Genomic DNA, 18,368 nt, shown 5'->3' with positions numbered 1-18,368 from the left:
GCATGCAAGATGTACCGGGAGTCTAATAATCAGATTAAAATCACATCAAACTATGTTGGGAAGTCAAGGTGAAGGCCTTTGGATTGTTCTCATGAATAGCCCTACCCAGACCTATCAGGTGATGATAAATACTTTTTTTTTTTTTTTTTTTTGCTTGGTTACTGTTTCTGAAATTTATTTAAAGGCTTACAGTTTTTAAAAGCCAAGAGGTGGGAAAACGGCACTTTAGCAATTCTTACCAGCATCTGATAATCATAAAATGATTAAGAAAAAAACAACATTATTTCTCCTGGGCAGTGAGCTTGGTAGTAAGTACCTGGTCTTCCTTGCCTCATATGGATCACTTCATATGCCTCCTAGGATCACTGGGAACCAGATTAGAGAGATTTTAGATAGATGTACTCTAGAATAGGAATGGTCAGAGTTTTAAGCTGTGAAACAAGGAGAGATGCTGAAGTCCTTGTTCTTTGTTTCCATCTCCTGCGCAGTATCTGCGTGAAGTCTGGCTGGAATCCTTCATTTCCAGATAGCATACTTCAGGCTGGGGATAGATGCCTGAAATGGATACCACAACCCTGTTTCCCCTCCCTGCAGAAGGCCACCTGGGAAATACAGGCAAGCATTGACAAAAGAAACACTGTCATCTGTCAGGGTGGATTATCAGGTGTGAGAACAGTAGTTCAAAGTATTAACACCTGATTTGCAGACATAAAGAACAGTGAAAGCCTACCCAGATGTTTGCTTCCGCAGAAGAATCACCAAGGGTGAGCAGCATCCAGCCAGCCCACATACAACATCTAGACTACAAAGCCCTACCCAGGTTGCAGCAGCAATGCTACAGTCACCCGTGCATCTCTCCACAGTACGGGGAAGCAGTTTTCTTGCTTTCAGGCTCGGATCCATCAGTTTTGTTCAGATTAGCAGCTCAGTCAATTTGAACAACCCAGCTGACTGTGCACAAACACTGACCTGGGAACACTCAGGTGAGATGTTCTCCCCATGAACCTATAGTGAAGATGGGTAATAATCCCATTTGCCCTATCCACTCAAGGCCAACAGAGAACAACTAACTGCCCACAGCCTGGAGGATCATGCATCAGGGCTCTCTACATTATTATAGAGTCAGTGAACCATGGGGAAGAGCCAACCCTATGGAACAGACGAGGAACAACCTTAGGACGGCCTCAGGAGCCTGTCAGCACCAGAGAAGTTTCCTTTTCAGTCTTCAGCCTTTTGGTAGCCACAGCAGCAAGCCCAGAGTTAACACATGAAACCCCAATAAGGCGCAGAGGAATATCCAGACAGAGAGGGCAGGAGTAGTGGGCTCACACAAGCACTGCAAGGGCAAAACATTGCACCTGCCTGAGCTTAATCTAAAAGTTAAATCACTTGACTGCATATTCCAGTTAAACTAGCATGTCTGCCACCACTGAGCCCATCTGAGAAACGTATTCACCTACCCACTGCACGACTCCCACCAGCTTCTCAGTATAAAGAAAAGTAGTTTCCTTGGAAATGAGAGCATGCTATCATTTGCAAAATTGTAGAAAACCTGCTAAGCCTTGTCTCTCTTTTCCTTCAACCTGTAGTGGGGATGGACACTACAGATAGCTCACACAGAAGACATGATCACACCATTCTCTTGCATCTACTTCCAAGGAACCCTGATGAAGTTCTTCCTCTGATTCCAATGGGAGAAGAACAAAACAGCTGCTGAATGCATATTTAAGAAGGATCTACCCACCAGCTTTGTATAAAATCATCACTGCATTTCTACACACTGCCAGAAAACCTGATCAACTTCTTCCCTCCCCCCAGCAGAGTTCTCCGCACAAAAATGAGTCACTTCTATTGACTAACCCACAAATATTAAAAGCAGCAACAAAGTCTGAAGAGCCTTTTCATTGTCTTCGCCTCCACAAGGAGGCTAAAACCCTGTTTTAATGCCGATTTCCGAAAGCCCCCATTTGTTTTTTGTGATTTTTTTTTTTTAATACAACTGCTTATTACCACAGACTCCCAGGATGACATCAGCCAGCCGTGGTACTCAGCCGCAAGGAGGAACAACCTCTCCTGCACACGTGAGCGGTGGTTGCGGAGGCACCAGTGAGTCAGCATCAAGCAGATACGCTACATGTACACACAGCCCATATGCTATTGGATGCATCATCATGCTGTAGTAGATCTCAGGCTCCAACATGCTCATGGAGCTCCCTCCCCACCCCAGAGAGAAGTGGACCCTCACACCACTGCAACTGTACACAAAACTGGTTTGCTATCAGACCAGTCTCAGCCCTAAATTGCCTGGAGCCCACACCAAAATCTCAGGGACCAGTTCAAACGTTATGAAACAGCACATCCAGCCTGGTTCCTGGGCTTCATCAGCTAGTGAGAAAGATGCCTCAGCAACCTCACTTGTGCAGAACAGTTTTAGGTCTGCCCAGTGAAAAGATCTGCCTGTGGTGATGAATAAGCACATGGTGGAAAGTCATCAGGGCTTCTTGTGGCAGCCCTGTGAGAACTCTGCTGCCTAAGGTATAATCTGAAGAGCTCCACATAGCAGGAATTCACCAATCTCTTCCTGTCAGAGTCCTCCCTTTTCCCAGGGAAAGGGGGGTTTGGTCCTTTTTGATGCTTTTCGTTTCTGTGATGGTGTTCTTTTTTTACATCACTTATTAATCTTAGTGTATTTATCATAAGCATAAATCTTCATCAGAATTGCAAGAAGCATTTTCATTTAAATAAAGCTTATATACATAATTCTTTCAGCATACATTTGAACAAGGTTTCTATAATACTCATTTTCTTAGAGATTCTGCTAACCTTTAAATGCATCCCTTTCTAAAAATGCCAGGTTTTAACTATTTAGCAATATCAGCTTTCATATTTCCCATAAAATTGATTTCCTAGATTTTCTGTTGACTATTTCTTTAATAATAGGCAAGGTGATTGTGACTGAGGGGTTGACCAAGAGGTGGACAGTCATCCACAGAATGGATCTCAAATTTGTTAAAATTAAGCTAAACTTACCACAGCTCCCATCTAATTACACCATGCCTCCCAAATATTACACATCTCCTCATATAATTTTCATTAAGTACAAGCTACTATTTGTTTCATGTAACCATTTCATGCCTTACAGAAGATTGATCATTTAGTCACGAAAATGGACTCACAATTATTTAGTTAGACACTAGGATGGTTTAGTTTGCAAAGCACAAGATGAAAGAATTAAGGAACTAACTGTGAAAAAGAAAGGCATTCTCTTGTGTATATGCCGATTGAAAACTTTGTCTCCTGAATACCTCATCCAAACTAAGAGAACTCTACAGAGGAGGACTAGCACCTCCTTGCTTCAGACAAGACAGAAAATACACTTTATGCAGCAGGGAAATTGAGTTATTTACTGTGCATGCACTCCTCAAGACAGGCTGCTGAGGCAAGCTAGTATGTGTATGAACCCCTCAGAATTAAGCACAGTTTGAAATGGGTTTGTGTCTCCTTCTTCCTGACAAGAAGTAGTTTAGAGTACATCATCCATATTTTTCCCATCTTCTGGAGGAGCCATGTGCCAACTACTTGTACCCTAAGAAGCGTGGATGCTCAAAATTAGAGAAGAAAAACCATCTAGGAATGAAACAGACTCTTAAGGCAAATAAACAGACCCTGATGAAGTGGGCATTAAGGGAGGATTTCTAATTTTCTTCCTGAAAGCAATGTTTCATCTGCATGCTACGTATCAGTGTTTCAGTGTTTCTTTGCATCACTTGTATCAGAGTGAACTAGAACACTACCAAATCCAGAAACACAATGAGTAAAGAGTTACAGACCTAAACTTAAAGAGGTTTATAATGACTGACTTGTAGTAATTGGATGTGAATTATCAGGTACCAGGATTATTTGCCCCAGCAAAAAGTATGCTGTTCCCTGCATTAGCGTGGCGTAGAAAGGGGTATAACTTATTTATACTCCCTACTTTTGTATGTTTCAGACAGAGTAGGAAGTGGCAAAGAATCTGACTTTTTTTCCCCAAAGTCTAAACAGAATTGTTGTTTGAAAATAACAAAGGATTATCACATATTCTAGAAAAAAAAAAAAATTGTTTGGCAATGGAAGTGTTTTCATAGTGCTGAAAGCTAATAGGAACCTCTACTAATGGATTTGAAAAAATATTATTTGCATTCAGTTTTCTGTGCCTATGTCACAGAAAGCTTTTCAGAAGCCCCAAGAGGTATAATACAAAAGATCCAAGCTAGTCAGAAGACTGTTCATTAATACTTATACTTTCAATGCATCTCCTTCAAAGGCATGCTTGAAGCTGTAGAAAGAAAAGACTCGCAAGAAATAGTTGCCCATAGTAATTAGTATCCTTTATTGAAGGCCATTTATCCAACTTCCAGAATATATTTCAGACCCACCTAACTCTTCAAACACCAGAGGTGATATTGAACAGTAATTTTAAGAGTAAGAATCTTACAGGGAAGGAACATACATACTGGAGAAAAGAAAAGAAAAGAAGGAAAAGGGAAAGGGAAAGGGAAAGGGAAAGGGAAAGGGAAAGGGAAAGGGAAAGGGAGAGAAGGAAAGAGAAGAGAAGGGAAGAGAAGAAAAAAGAAAAGAAAAGAAAAGAAAAGAAAAGAAAAGAAAAGAAAAGAAAAGAAAAGAAAAGAAAAGAAAAGAAAAGAAAAGAAAAGAAAAGAAAAGAAAAGAAAAGAAAAGAAAAGAAAAGAAAAGAAAAGAAAAGAAAAGAAAAGAAAAGAAAAGAAAAGAAAAGAAAAGAAAAAGTAAGAGTAATATAACACAGGCAACTTTTTGAAACCTGTCTTCCTTTTTGCATTAGACACATCTCTCCCCCACTGAAGTTCTCCATCTTCTACTTGGCACAGCCAACTAAACCCCCAGCAGTTACATTAAATCTTTCTCCAAAGTCTCAAGAAAGCTGTTCCTCATTTGTTCACCCAGCCAAACTAAGCCTTTTTTCCCTCCTAATGAATTTGGAAGAAGGGCAGAAAAGAGTTTCCCTGTGAAATCAAAAGCTACAACTGAAACAAGGCTGATAGGCTGCTGAAAATGCACCGAAACATGTTTGACAGTGAAAGACCTTGTTTGTAACCGTAAGGATTGCACACAGAATGTTTTTTGATCCTGGGAGGACTTTGATCTACACTAACCCCCTCAAATACAGCAAAGAATGTCAGTAGGCTGTGGAAAAAGAAGGGGAAAAAAGGAAGTGCAGGTATACAGTGCCAAATAGATGACAGTTCTTGACGTGTTCGTCAAGCACAACCAGGCTTTGGACAGAGGAGAACAGGCGGCGCACGCCTGGAGAAAACTACATTTCACCATCTACGCCAGAAAATGCCATTCAATAAAAGGAGAGATTCCGTGAAGGCATCTCAGGGCAGCTCTGGGCATGAAGTTTGAGGTAAATAAGCCCTTCACTAGCATGGCCTAGCTGCAAGGAGTTTGACACAAATGAAATTCAGTGGTCTCCTTTTTTTGCAGTTCTTACCACAAGTGAATGAGGCTTGACTGAAGCTCAATGTTAAAAGCATTCTTGAGGACTAGAAACAGAGGTTGATATTCAGAAGAGGAGCCAGATTAGGACTTCTGGGACACCGATCAAGAATTGGCAGGGCAAGATGTGTGAGGCAGTCAAGGCCTAGAACCACCCCTAAATATGAACAGCTTGGTGCTGATTTGATATCACATGAACATTTCCAGTATGGGTGGGCAGTGTACAGCTACAGAAGGACATCACCCTCGGTGCTAAGATAATACAGATAAGACCTTTTCTGCACACGGGACTAATGGTTGTGCACCAGTGAGCAGTATGAGAGGCACTGGGCAGACTACATTGAAAGGGGGTTACCTAAGATCATCTCTTCCACATGCCACTATATCATTCCCTCACCTCTCCTCAGGACACTGCCTTGTCACAAAACATTCATCCTTCCCAAGAAGTAATAGTAATAGCAAGAAAAAAATAAATCCCTCTTGACAAAAGGTCTTCTTCCCTCCTGAAGTTCTCACCTAGGCAGGGGTAGAGGACACCTGATCAAGCAAGACAATGCAAAGGCTCCAACCTTTTCCTGGGCTCAGAAGCATTAGAATAACTTTGAGGAGCCTTGCTAATCAGCATCTTTTGTGCCCTTTGGTGAGATGTGGTTGAACATGATAGGCATCTTGTATTATGTCTTACAGAAAAGCAGAGAAGAGAATAAGGAATACTTAATATAACACAGGGGCTCAGTGCAGTGACAATGGTCTCTATTATTCTTGGCATGACCCTAATACAAGTGAGGCGCTGTTTGCAAGATGCCTCTTTTTATTGAAAAGTGTATCTGACCCAAATTTTATTACAGATGTCAAATACAGTATGGACAAGTACAGCATGAGTCTAAGAATTCCTCCTCTTTTTTTTTTTAACCCACTTTTTTTTTTTTTTTTTTTTTAAGTAATAGTAAGGATGCCACTCTTCCCTTATTTATTTTCAGGTCAATCACAAGAAAGAAGAAAGAGAAAACCCTTTTCTGAAAGGCAAGAGTCATCCTGAGCTTTCGCCTTATATTGGAAGAAAGCTTTTCACTTCCAACAGTTATCATCCTTTGCCAGCATCACAGGAATGTCTAGGACACTGTAATCAAAAACAGGGTCTGTCAGTGCTAAGTACTGTAACTCAAACACAAATGAATATGAAAGGAAAAATCTTACTCTGGAAAACCAAATGTCTAGTAGTCAAAGAGGTGACAGTGGGGAAAGCTTAATTAGCTCCATTTAATTAGATACCAAGGCAAAGGTGGGTTATTTCTGTTTTTCTGGACCTCTCATTTCAAAAAGAATTCCCTAACATATGTCAAAGAAATCAGTCTCAAATACTTGATCCAAACTACCATGCTTTCACAGACTGAAGGGGTTTGAATTAATTCTAGAGAAAATAATTCAATTTAAAAAGATTGAATACAATGCCCAAGACTCAGTAGGCCTTACCAAGAACAGTATCAGGGATTAGGACAAAATAAAAAGGAGCCTAGTCATAAAAGGAGCCTAGGTGACAAAGACCAGTGTCACCTGGATTCCATGTCAAGACAGAAATGTTGATCTCCATTGGATATGCAGATTGAGTAGCTAATTACACCATTTGGGAAGCTTAAGCATCCCATATAAATACCATCATTGCAAGTGAGGGAAACACACACCTGCTCTTAAGTCTTCTCCAGAAGAAGTCAAAGTTACGAGTTCCCTTCAGTAAAAGAAATGGTATGAACTGTTCATTCTGGACACATGACTTTCCTCACACAGTAGAAAAGTAATCTTAGGATGGACAGACTGATGTTTGGTGACTCACATTTCAGGTTGGATGGAGCAAATCCAGGTTTTACCAAGCGGATAAACTGATGATTAAGTTTGCATGATGGATACTATGGACTTACTGCTGTAGGATTTCTGTATCTCACTGACCTGGGCTCCTACCTTACAAGCTAAACCTGCTTAAAGAAAAGTGGTATTAAGTGCAACATGAAGAAAACTAGAATGCAGCTTCTGTAAGGCTGACAGAGGACATAAAAGGAATGGGCATGCAAATAGTTATACCCTGATATGATCTGCCATTGGATGGTTGTCCAGTCAGTTATGCTCAAATTAGTTGTTAACTGTTGCTTTAAACAACTGCATTGAAGTAAATGTTCCACAACTAAAGTCTTTCTAGGGAGAAAACTCCAACCACCTTCCGCAAGCACCTGGCTTTTGATGAACATATTATTTTGTAGCTGCCAGGAGAGGGAAAAAAAAAAAAAAAAAAAAAAAAAGAGAGAGAGAGAGAGAGAAAAGAGCTGTTTAGCTGTTTCTAGGGAAAGAAAGGGGAAAGAAAGTTGAACTAAGACAATTCTCTGATGAAATAAATACTTTAAGAAAATTATAAACATTCAAGTCCACCTGGTACAAAGCTGTTTTTATCCTTGTTTATTTAAGTGCTTTAAATGAAGAAAGGGAAAAAGGGTCACTCACTTTGATTAAAAGGATGTTTAGGCTAGGTTTCAAAAAGCTACAAGGTTGCACGTCCTCTTAGTCCAAGTTCAAGGTTAGAGCTGGTATTAAAAGGCAAAGCAAGTGACATCAAGAGGGCTGTTGTTAAACTTGGCGCTTGTAATAGTGTCGGCTTCTGTTCAGAACTCTCTTGGCCTCTGGACAAGATACTGCAATTCAATAACAGCTAGCTGAGACTTTCTAGGACTCTCAAGGATGTTTTCCGGCAGATAAATGGAGAGACCTCCAGTGGCTCTGATCTGTATCGCCAAGCCACCATGGACAGGTGTAAGACTTCAAGCAACATCTCAGGAGCATTCCTGGCTCACTGGATGGGCTGTGAATTATCATAACAGTGGTAATAAAGAGCGTTTGCACATCAGCGCACACACACACACACAAAAAAAAGCAAAGAGGATAAATGTGATTTTTAATCTTCAGCTATCTGCATGGGAAAGTATGATTAATAACTACAGAGGCTTAACATACCCTCCTCAGATAACGAGTGAGGTGGCCTTCTCCAAGCCCTGATTATCCTCTTCTAATGGGCTTCATTTATTGTGTAAACTAATAACCAAGGCCTAAGCACCGCACACTCCAGGGTCTGCAGGAAAAACACTGGGCCCAAATGTGATTAAGTTGGTGAAGATCGCCCAGCAACACAGCATGTTGGTTAGGGGCAGGCAGGAGCAGGGACTGGATTGACCAGGAGAAGGAATGGAGAATCAACACATCCTGCAAAGAAATGAAGCAGAAAGTAGCAGGGATCTGCCTTTGAGTGGTATAAATACCCTGCCTTTCAGCTGGGATTGCTAGGAGTTTTCAGCCAGAATTGGTGGAAAGCCAGAATACAGCCCCACAGTGCTAATACCAAGAAAGCAAGGCATTGGTAATGAGGAGATGTGATTGCAATGCCATCCAGAAAGTCAGCAGCAATGCCAGATGTGGAGAGTAACTTGAGTTGTCAGTCAGAGCGACTGTGCTAGAGCAAAGAAGTGTTCAAAGAAAGCTGGATTTCCCCAAAGTGAAGGAGTTTAACAACACAACCCTGGCCCAGGAAAGAAAAAAATGACCTTCCAGCTCCCCTGGCTATATCTCTAAAATGCAAGCACAGCTAAAGGGAGGCAACTTTGCAGGGCACCTAAAGAAAGAGGATCAGATCCTCATTTGAGCTGCACTGATGTAAAGTAGCTTAAATTCCACTAGAGTCCACGGAGCTACTCTGAATTTACACCCATCAAGAGAGAGAACAGAATACGAGTTCCCCTCACTGAGAAGCACATTTCTTAGCTGCACAATGAACATCACATTAGATTATCCAAACTGAAATAATTGTAAATACCCAATTTATCTGGACCCGTTTGTGCTGTCTTCTTAATTGTTGCACTTCACTCAACAAGGACAATGAAATTAGTTTGGACAGGCTCACTTTAGAGGCATTACCACTGTGCTATGGCATCTTGAGCTCAGAGTGCTGATGGAAAAGGTTTGAGGCTTAATAGAATAAAAATAAAAGAGAAACACAGCAATATAGATAAATTTGGGACCTCCACTGGCACCTGAGACATTCTCTTTGAAGGGTGTCACATCTGTTTCACTCATTCACGTTTGTACAGCCTGCAATACAGCTTCTAAAAACTGTACTGAATCCACAGACACATTTCCCTAGGCTTCCCTCAGCAGCTGCCTGACTTCTGGATGCTGGTGACATGCTGTACCCAGCTTCTCCAGGAGCATCTCTGCTTCTCCCCTCCCAGGTGAAAATACAGCAACATCAAGCAATGAAGATGCCATTGCAGGTTGCTGCTGCAAAAATAGATAGCCTGCAAGGCTTCCCCACCACCACCTCCCCTATCCTGTACAGGATCAGGCACAGAAAAAATTGATCCCCAGTTGTTCTATAGAAGAACAGAAGCAAACCACTCCGACTGCTTTTTCTTCTCTTGGGCAATGTGAGCCTACACTGACAAGCATATATGTACTGAGCCTCTATTTCAAAAAACATCAGATTTACAAGCCAGATGTATATACATGCAGCATCACAAAACGAGAAAATGATCAGTAGCTTAAGTGTCTCCCCTTTTCAGGAAAAATTACATGATCTCCCAAACAAAAGTAGTTGGGAAGCAACATGTTCTGCCTTAGCGGCTCTAATCTCAACTCATTTCACAAGGCAGGCACTATGTGAACACAGGGTAATGTTGCCAGCAAATCTACAAAGGAGATAAGAGACAGCAAGGACAAACATGCAGAGCAAGATGGGATGGAGTAGAGAAGGAGACAATACTGTTTGGCCAGACATGAGGTACTAGCATGACTTTATTGAGAAAGGACACTGCTAAGTAGCACAGAAGACATGCAACCTCTCATATGTTTATCAGGGAAGATCTTGACAGTGGGGCTGATTGTAAGCCAGCCATAAATAAAAAGGCCCAGAAAATACGACTCCAATTTTGTCACCCTGGATACAAAGTGCTATTCCATTGATCAAAGCTATAAACCAAATCAGAAGCACATGCCCGTATGCCTTATAAGTTACATATTTACTACGTAAAGTCCCTATAGTAGCAAAGAAATGACTGAGCCATTCACACAACAGGAAAACAACAAATTCACTCCATCTGTTTAAAGAAACAACCTGAGCTTAGAATGAATATTAGTTATAGCCGAACAAGACTTGCTCTGCCAAAATCTGCCCACAAAGACAGTGATCAAAACAGTTTTTTTCCCTCAACAAGCCAAAGAAAATATGCAGCAGAGGCTCTGAGGATTGTAACTTCCCATACCTACAGGGAAGAGAAGGGAATAAGTGCATTTGAGCACCAGAGTTCACTTAGAGCTGGAAGTGTGTGCATCTCAAGGTCAAAATTTAGTACAGAACTCAAAGGAATTTGAAGGTGTATGTTTTTTAAAGGAGTTGTATTTTAATGAGACAATATATATATTGTTTTAAGGGGTGACGTGGTAGAAAGAGGATAGAAAAGTATGGGAAACAAGATGTAAGAAGTTCCTATTAAAGAGAAAAATGGGAAATGCACATTTCTCATTTGAAAGAATAGGTTAGGCTTAATTTTGTCCTTGTACTTACAGAAACTCATCAGAACGATTTGACATTGCTGGGAACCTGCCAAGTGCAGCAACTCATAAATGCAATGCCACTGCACAGTTCGCTCTGCAGCTGCTCAGGACCAAGTGCCCTCAGATAACTGCCGAGGCCATCGTGCAGCCCGACGGCCATGATCCTCACCAGAGGCAGAGCCCAGCATGAGGGAAGCACAGAAGCTAAGTGGGTTATGTTATGTCAAGTCCCATCAAAAGCCAGCCACATGCAGAGAAATGGGGCAGCCTCTGCCACTCCCAGGAAGATTGCATCTCAGCTAATTCTTTTAAAAATGTCTTCCAAACATGAAGCACAATTTTAGGCTTAACGATGCACTTGCATTATTTAACACAGGATATGCAGCTTTCTGACTGTGTTTGTGTTAAGTTCTGAAGTGTCTCCAAAACAACTCGAAGTACATACTACATGCCTTGATGTACTACTACATGCTTAGATGTTCCTAACCTAGTTACCACGGGTAGCACTAACAACAAGTGTTTCAACCAAGATCCAAGTCCTTATTGTGTTACTGCCCCAGAAATTAGTCAGGGAGTGTAGCTGCTCCACAGCATTGAAGTCTGTGCTATAGTGTTCTCATTCCTACTATAGAGGGAAGATGAATTAAACCAGAGTAAAACACTTTTGTTTCAATGATAATTTTGGTGACAGATAATGCAAACTTGATCCATCACTCCTATTTCTGGTCTTTAACTTCCTTTTATTTTGCTGTTTTATTTTTGAAGAAAATTACCCTTGTTTCACTGAGTATCTGAAGGGTTTGAAGACACATATATGTTGCATAAAGAAGCACAGAACAGACAACTTACAAAGTAAGCTATGGGTAGTACAGCTACCACTATTAAACCTACAGTGTATGCAGACAGCCACCAGTGAGAGTCCAAAGCATGCAACTCTGAAGCACCTTCACTGAAATGCTTTACTGCAGCATTATGCAGTATTTCACACTGCCATTCCTGTGACTGTACAGACAAAAAGTTAACAGTCTTTAACAGCACCTGTTTTTCTCTTCCCCTCTCTCTGACTGAGGACATGTAAGTAGAAGTGAAGGTCCAGTGCTTGGAAGTTATTCCTGGGTGTATCTACTACCTCCTTAATCAGCACGACCGTACTGGAAACCCTACTATTTAAGGTTCATTAGTAATTATTGGCAAACACAACTGAAACACCAAGACACTGATGATCTAACTCCTACAGTTTGGAGCTGGGACCTCTCTCTGGTAAAAACGCATGAGAGCAACTAAATGGCCCAGCAGGTGTCAGGGATGCTCAGTGTTTTGAGAATTCGGATATTCAAATGCAAAGATTCTTGGTAGAAATTTGTTTCCCCATTTAGAACTACGGTACTGGTTCACGATGATGTCATTTCAGCAGTGACAAATATAGCTGACTCTGCTCTTTCCTACGCCATATAAATCCCTTGACCTCAATCAGATCACTGCTGATTTACACTTGTGTAAATGAAGTCAGAATCAAACCCATGGCATTCACAAATGTAGGCCAGAGTAAGCATTACTCACAGACAAGAGACAACCCTTCAGAGGAAGGAAAAAAAGATCATTTTCATGCAAATACCCTTAATAATAAGGAACAAGAGATAGAAATAAGAGCATGAATGAAATGCAATCAAGAACTGCTCTGAGATCAGATTTGTTTCTAACTTTATGATGCTGCATCAGCTGCTCTTAAAGTAGCTTAAGCCCAAAATTTGACCTACCTGAAACTTGTTAGATACAATTTTTCATCAGGGATCTGTGAGCTAACTCAATCCCTAGGCTTGGCTTTGAAGGTAGCTGAAGTTGCTCAGCTGCTTGCAGGATCTGAACTGTTTTGATTGCTGTGTGCTAAGAAAATGGAAACTTTTTTATTTTTTTAAACTGAGAACCAGGTTTGCCCTCAAATCGTTACACATTATCTATTTATTTATGCATAAACAGTGGCATTATGGTTTGGAGAATAGGAACCCTTTGATGGAAGGTAAGCTTGACTAGCCTATGGGAGTTTACTGCTATGCATATAAATGAGGCCATACATACAAAAATGCAGAACAGACAAGCGAAAATATACAGCATCTCTTTAAAATGAAATACTTTGATTGCTCCAATCACAAGAAGTTGTAAAACTACCCTGAAGAATTAACAGCCTCAGTACATGCTAACTACATCCATCATAAATTCGTCTTTAGTTTCTGTTATCATATCACTGCCTCTTGGGACCCCCAGTCCTGTCATCATTTGCCCTTTATAATTTATTCAGCTTGTACTTGCCTGAATCCTTTCTACTTATCATTCATCTTTACAGTTGTACATAAAATTAGATTGATCCTCCTATGGCAGACATGTCAGAGAAAAAAGTTGTCATTGAATAACACATAAAACAAATGAAGGTCCAGCAAAAGCTTTTGTTGAATAACTTGGAAGTCATCCTTTGAGAGACAGAAGGTATCAAAATAGAAAGACAAGACTACCTTTAATTTTTTTTTGTACACCATTCTTCAAGTGCCACCAAGATTCAAATAACTGAGACATCTGGTTCCCATTTGGGGTTATCTCAGGCTAAGCTTGGTTAGCCACCAAGAGTGTGATGAATACACCAGTCTCAGCTGAGACACCAGCACACATCCAGTATCCTGGTTCTGCTACATGGCTTGCTCTGCATTCTTTCCCTCCAGTGTTCTTTGGAGGGGGCAGTAGAGAGTTTGCTTTGTATTCTGGAGGCTGCTGTGTTGGGATACAGAAGCCAATCTTTAACTAGTGAAATGGAACTTTAATGTTTACCAAGCAGATAGGACCCAGGTGTTTCATCTCATCTGGTGAACAGAACAGCACTGTCAAACTAAAGGAGTTTTTAGCAAATGGCAAGTGCATATGGTTTCCTCTATCTCTTGCCCCCTCCCCTCCCCAGAACAAGATCCAAAAATCATTGCCTGGTCAGTCAGAAGGAGGAAATGAGGAAAAAAAAATCTTTTTAACCATGACATTGACATCCACAGATTTTAGAGTACCGAAGTATTTCTACAGGACTGTTTTTCGCAAGTCTCTTACCTCAAATCTGTTTTTATTCCTTTTCATCTTCATTTTTAACTTCAGAAAATAGACATGTTTCTCCCAGGGGAACAATTAGATGTGTTTTCTTTCAAAATCTAAAGGGCATGGTGAGCAGGCTGTGTGTTCAGCAGGCTACTTTAATCAATGGAACCCATCCAGCCTGCCACTGCTGACCAAATTGCAATTTACATTGGTAGAGAAAACTTTAGAAATAGGAAGGTGCAGGAATATAATACCATTTTTGGCATAACATTGTGCAGAGTGATATGTGGCTTAATGGTTTTCTAACAAGCTTTTGGAAAAAGCTTTGAAACATTAAAAAAGACAGACTAAAATTACAGCAAATTCTACCCAACCAGTGAAATTCCTGCTATATGTGCAGAACTTATGAAGTCCACATGACACTATGACACTTACATCTCATTTTAAGCCTCATTAAAAGGATTCAAGAGCTAGATTTGCAAGACTCCCTCCTCCTCTCCCCCCCCTCATTCTTGAGGTCTTTCCACACATACATCATATATAAAAATTTAAGCAAATACCAAGCCTATACCAACAACATATTGACCCCCAAATTATTTTGAAGTTTGTGTTCAATTTCCAAGTTATTTTAAATCTGTGTTTAATAAGTGTCATGAACTCACCTGTCTTCTAATGTTGAGGGTGTGAATTTATTTTTAAGAGAACAATGATAAGTGAAGAAAAACTTTTTTTTTTTTTTTTTTTTTTCCTGGATGGCAGAATAGACAGAATAAAAGAACCATTCAAAAGAAAACTAATGATGCTTTGACTGAGAAATTTAGTATACCAGTAGTACTTCTCTCCACCTCAGGAGGAATAGATACACTACAAAAACCCAGCCTATTTCCCAACCTGAATAAACTCTTCGGGTCGCTGAGGTTAACAGTTTCTTAGCTACTTAATTTCATAATTATTCTTTGCAATTCCTACAGAAAGATTTTAACATTATGCAAAGAGACACTCCTCCAACCAAGTATACATGGACTATTCACTCTCAGTGCCTCAGAGAGCCACAAAGAACCAGAGGAAAAAAATGCCGCTGTGCTTATCATACATGAGCTCAGTTTATTTGTGCTATAAATAAAAGTAGATCTTGATAGCATAATTACATTTCTCAGCATTATCCTCTGCCATTCGCTTCAGAAAGAAAAAAGGGGAGAAAAAGTTGCCTTCACTATAATTTGTAATCAAAATGACTACACTTAAAACATAATTTTATTTCCCTGATTTCATTTCCTGTGGAGCTTTGTGGGGCAAATAGATAATATTATACCAAATCTGCAGGCAGATAATTCTTCCATCCCCTGCACTGTTGTTGTCTAGATCACTCTCTCCACCCCTAGCCCATGCTTTCCCCAACACTATGGGCTGTGTTTTTGATGCTGAATTTTATCATGGAGGGATATCTCAGTATCAGAAATCCCAGGGGTGAATCAACTTTTACTTTCTCTACTACCTCTTTTCCTTTCCCCCAAATTACTCTTCCTTGCCTAATTTGCTTTTTATGATGTTGGGGAAAAAAAAAAAAAAAAAAGTGGTTTCCCACTATGAAGGATTAGCACAGATTATGGTGAACCGTGTTAATTATAGGTGAGGAAAGAGAATTGTGCATCTCTCCAATCTGTTCTTGATTTCCCTCGTGCCTGTCTGGCTGGTAATAAGCCTCCTTTAATCTGGCGGTCCCCTTGGTGAAATCAGCACCACGGACAGCAATATTGATTGCTTCTGAGAAACCATCACAGCTGCTCAACCAAATTACCTTTGATATGTGACCTTTAATGTAATTACTGCAACATCAAAGCATTTCTATAAATTATTAAAGAACTAATATACTTCATCATCCAGCTCCCCTATTATATGTAAAATAAACAATCACAAATAAACGCTTTAATTTGGATTGTCTGATGTTCGCAAAAGTGCTCTTTACACATACATACACACCCTCCTGTGTTAACCTTCAATTATAGGCAAGAGTTTCAAACTATCCAAAAGAGACTAATTCATTTCAAGGAAGAGGATTCAACTAATAATTCTATGCTTTACATTCCATTCTAGTTGCTTCAAAATATCCGTCAAGATTCCTTGCTGCCCCAAAACAAAGTGCCGTAAAGACTTTATTAATCAACGCATACCTGCTTGGAAGTCTTTTGATTATTCCACAAGATGACTTTATGTTCCACATATAACATGGAAATATGTGAAGCATATTTCTGTCATCTTGCAGAGCACATTCAGAAAGTAATTACTATAAAATATGTGCATGTAGCCACTCCACTAAAAACAGTGATACATAGCTAAAAGGCAAGGTGTCTGAATCTGGACACAAACTCCCGATGCCTCACCATTTCCATACATTAGCATTCATGTACATATTATTAAAACAACAAACTCTGTTTCAGAACACAAGAACACAAACAGCAACGTTGAAAGAGAAGACAAATACAGTTTACTGATGAAAGGGAAAGAAGCATTTTAATTCAATGGCTCACTGTAGTACTATTTTTCTTCCTAGACCAGCCTTGTTAATTATTTTTTTTTATACTTTCTCAGTACTGCTGTTTGTGTCACAGACTCCAGAGGGTCAAGAGAAGGTGTTATATATGTGTCATCTGTGAACTCATGTGAATGAGGACTTAGACCCTTGACCTTACAAGTGCTTTTTATTTTATGATGAACTATTCTTGATATTGTTGGTGAATGTTATCAAGCGCAGTCAGGTAAGTCATAAATAATTCTCTGCTACTCACACAGGAACCATAAAACAGTATCCAGGCATAATAGTTTAATCAAGAGACAAGGCTAGTTTCCTTAAATAAACCACAGTGACATCATTCAGAAGATGAGTTCAGAAACTTGGCAGAAGACTGCATGCAGAGGGTTTGCTGGTGAAAAATAAGGTTTAATCCTGAGATGAGCAGAACTAGAAGTGAAAGGGATGGGGGGAGTCAGTGCTCAGAACTCTCAAAAAACAGGTTGCTATTTTAGAGGATTCAATGTTCCCTATTTAATCAGATGCAAATGCATAAAAACCTCAAAGGATAAAAACTAAAAAGCCTGCTGAAATCCGTGTGGCCAGTAAAGGCTGTAAATGGTAGAAATGACCAACTAAAGAACAAAATGTTTCACCTGTAGATTAGAATCAGACAATAATGTGGGAAGAAAGACTTGATCTCAATTCAAGTGGCTGAATTTTGTCACTGTACAAAACAGTTTTGATTTTAAGAGTTTTGTGAATTAGAATCCCTAAAATGCAAGGCAGGATTCAGAAATGTAGACATGTAAAGAAGTCTTCCTAAAAAGTCCTGACTGTACTTTTTTTGATTAAACGTAATGGCTCAGTCTCAATGTTTTCTTGGAGATATTTCCATCAACCTCAAGATGAAACTAACCTTATAAAAAAAATATAAGCTCCATTGGCAAATGAGTGGTCTGGTTGCTAATGAGGGAAACAGTCTCAGTGAAGACAATTGGACATTCACCATCTTTAAATACACACTTTTTAAATACACAGCACCCTATTTGTCACAAAGATAACTCTGGTTTTGATAAACACATTCTGTCTTCAAGCTCAGAAAATTTCAGGTAAAACACCTGGAACATCCCTGTTCAAGATACATATAACTTTCTGCACAGCCAGGTCTTAATTCTCTCCCCTGAATGAAACATCACCTGTTAGAACCCTCCCCACCCCCCCAAAAAAAAAAAAAAATGAAAAACTAAATACTCCAAAAGATCCAAGTTACTTTCAATCTGTGGCTAACGGGTTTCTGGAAAAAAAATAATTCTGAGGGAGTTGTCAGCTGACAGAAATGTATTTTTAGGGAATGAAGTATGTATATATTTACATAAGGTATGGCCTTTAAAGCAAAGATAGATGTAGATGAGCAAGTGTGTGGGCATCTCTGTACTGGCAAGGTGGCGAAGAGTTAGGTAAATAGACCCAGGATGATGGAAACAAGCAGAGCAGAATCAACACTTTCTTCAGAAACAGAGCAACTGGTGTATCTCAGGTTTTGAGGAAAGGTAGGTTATGGGTAAACAGGACTCAGTCATTCAACACCAAGTAAAGACAAGAGACTTTTGGATCAATTCCCTCTCAATTTAGACGCAACCTAGGACCCCTAGGATCCCACTCTTAATTACCTGACCACTGATTT

General features: G+C 40.0%; 1 protein-coding gene across 14 annotated transcripts in view; it reads right to left on the bottom strand.

Annotated features, from left to right (window-relative positions):
• The window catches only part of CELF4 (CUGBP Elav-like family member 4), a gene marked incomplete at both ends in the record, with an annotated part of 675,766 nt that overhangs the window by 567,017 nt on the left and 90,381 nt on the right, over positions 1–18,368 (bottom strand). The window lies entirely within an intron of this gene.

The sequence above is a fragment of the Netta rufina genome (assembly GCF_964035555.1).
Source record: "Netta rufina genome assembly, chromosome: Z".
Taxonomy (NCBI): domain Eukaryota; kingdom Metazoa; phylum Chordata; class Aves; order Anseriformes; family Anatidae; genus Netta; species Netta rufina.
The sequence above is the reverse complement of the archived record's forward strand: the minus strand, read 5'-3'. Positions and strand labels throughout refer to the sequence as shown.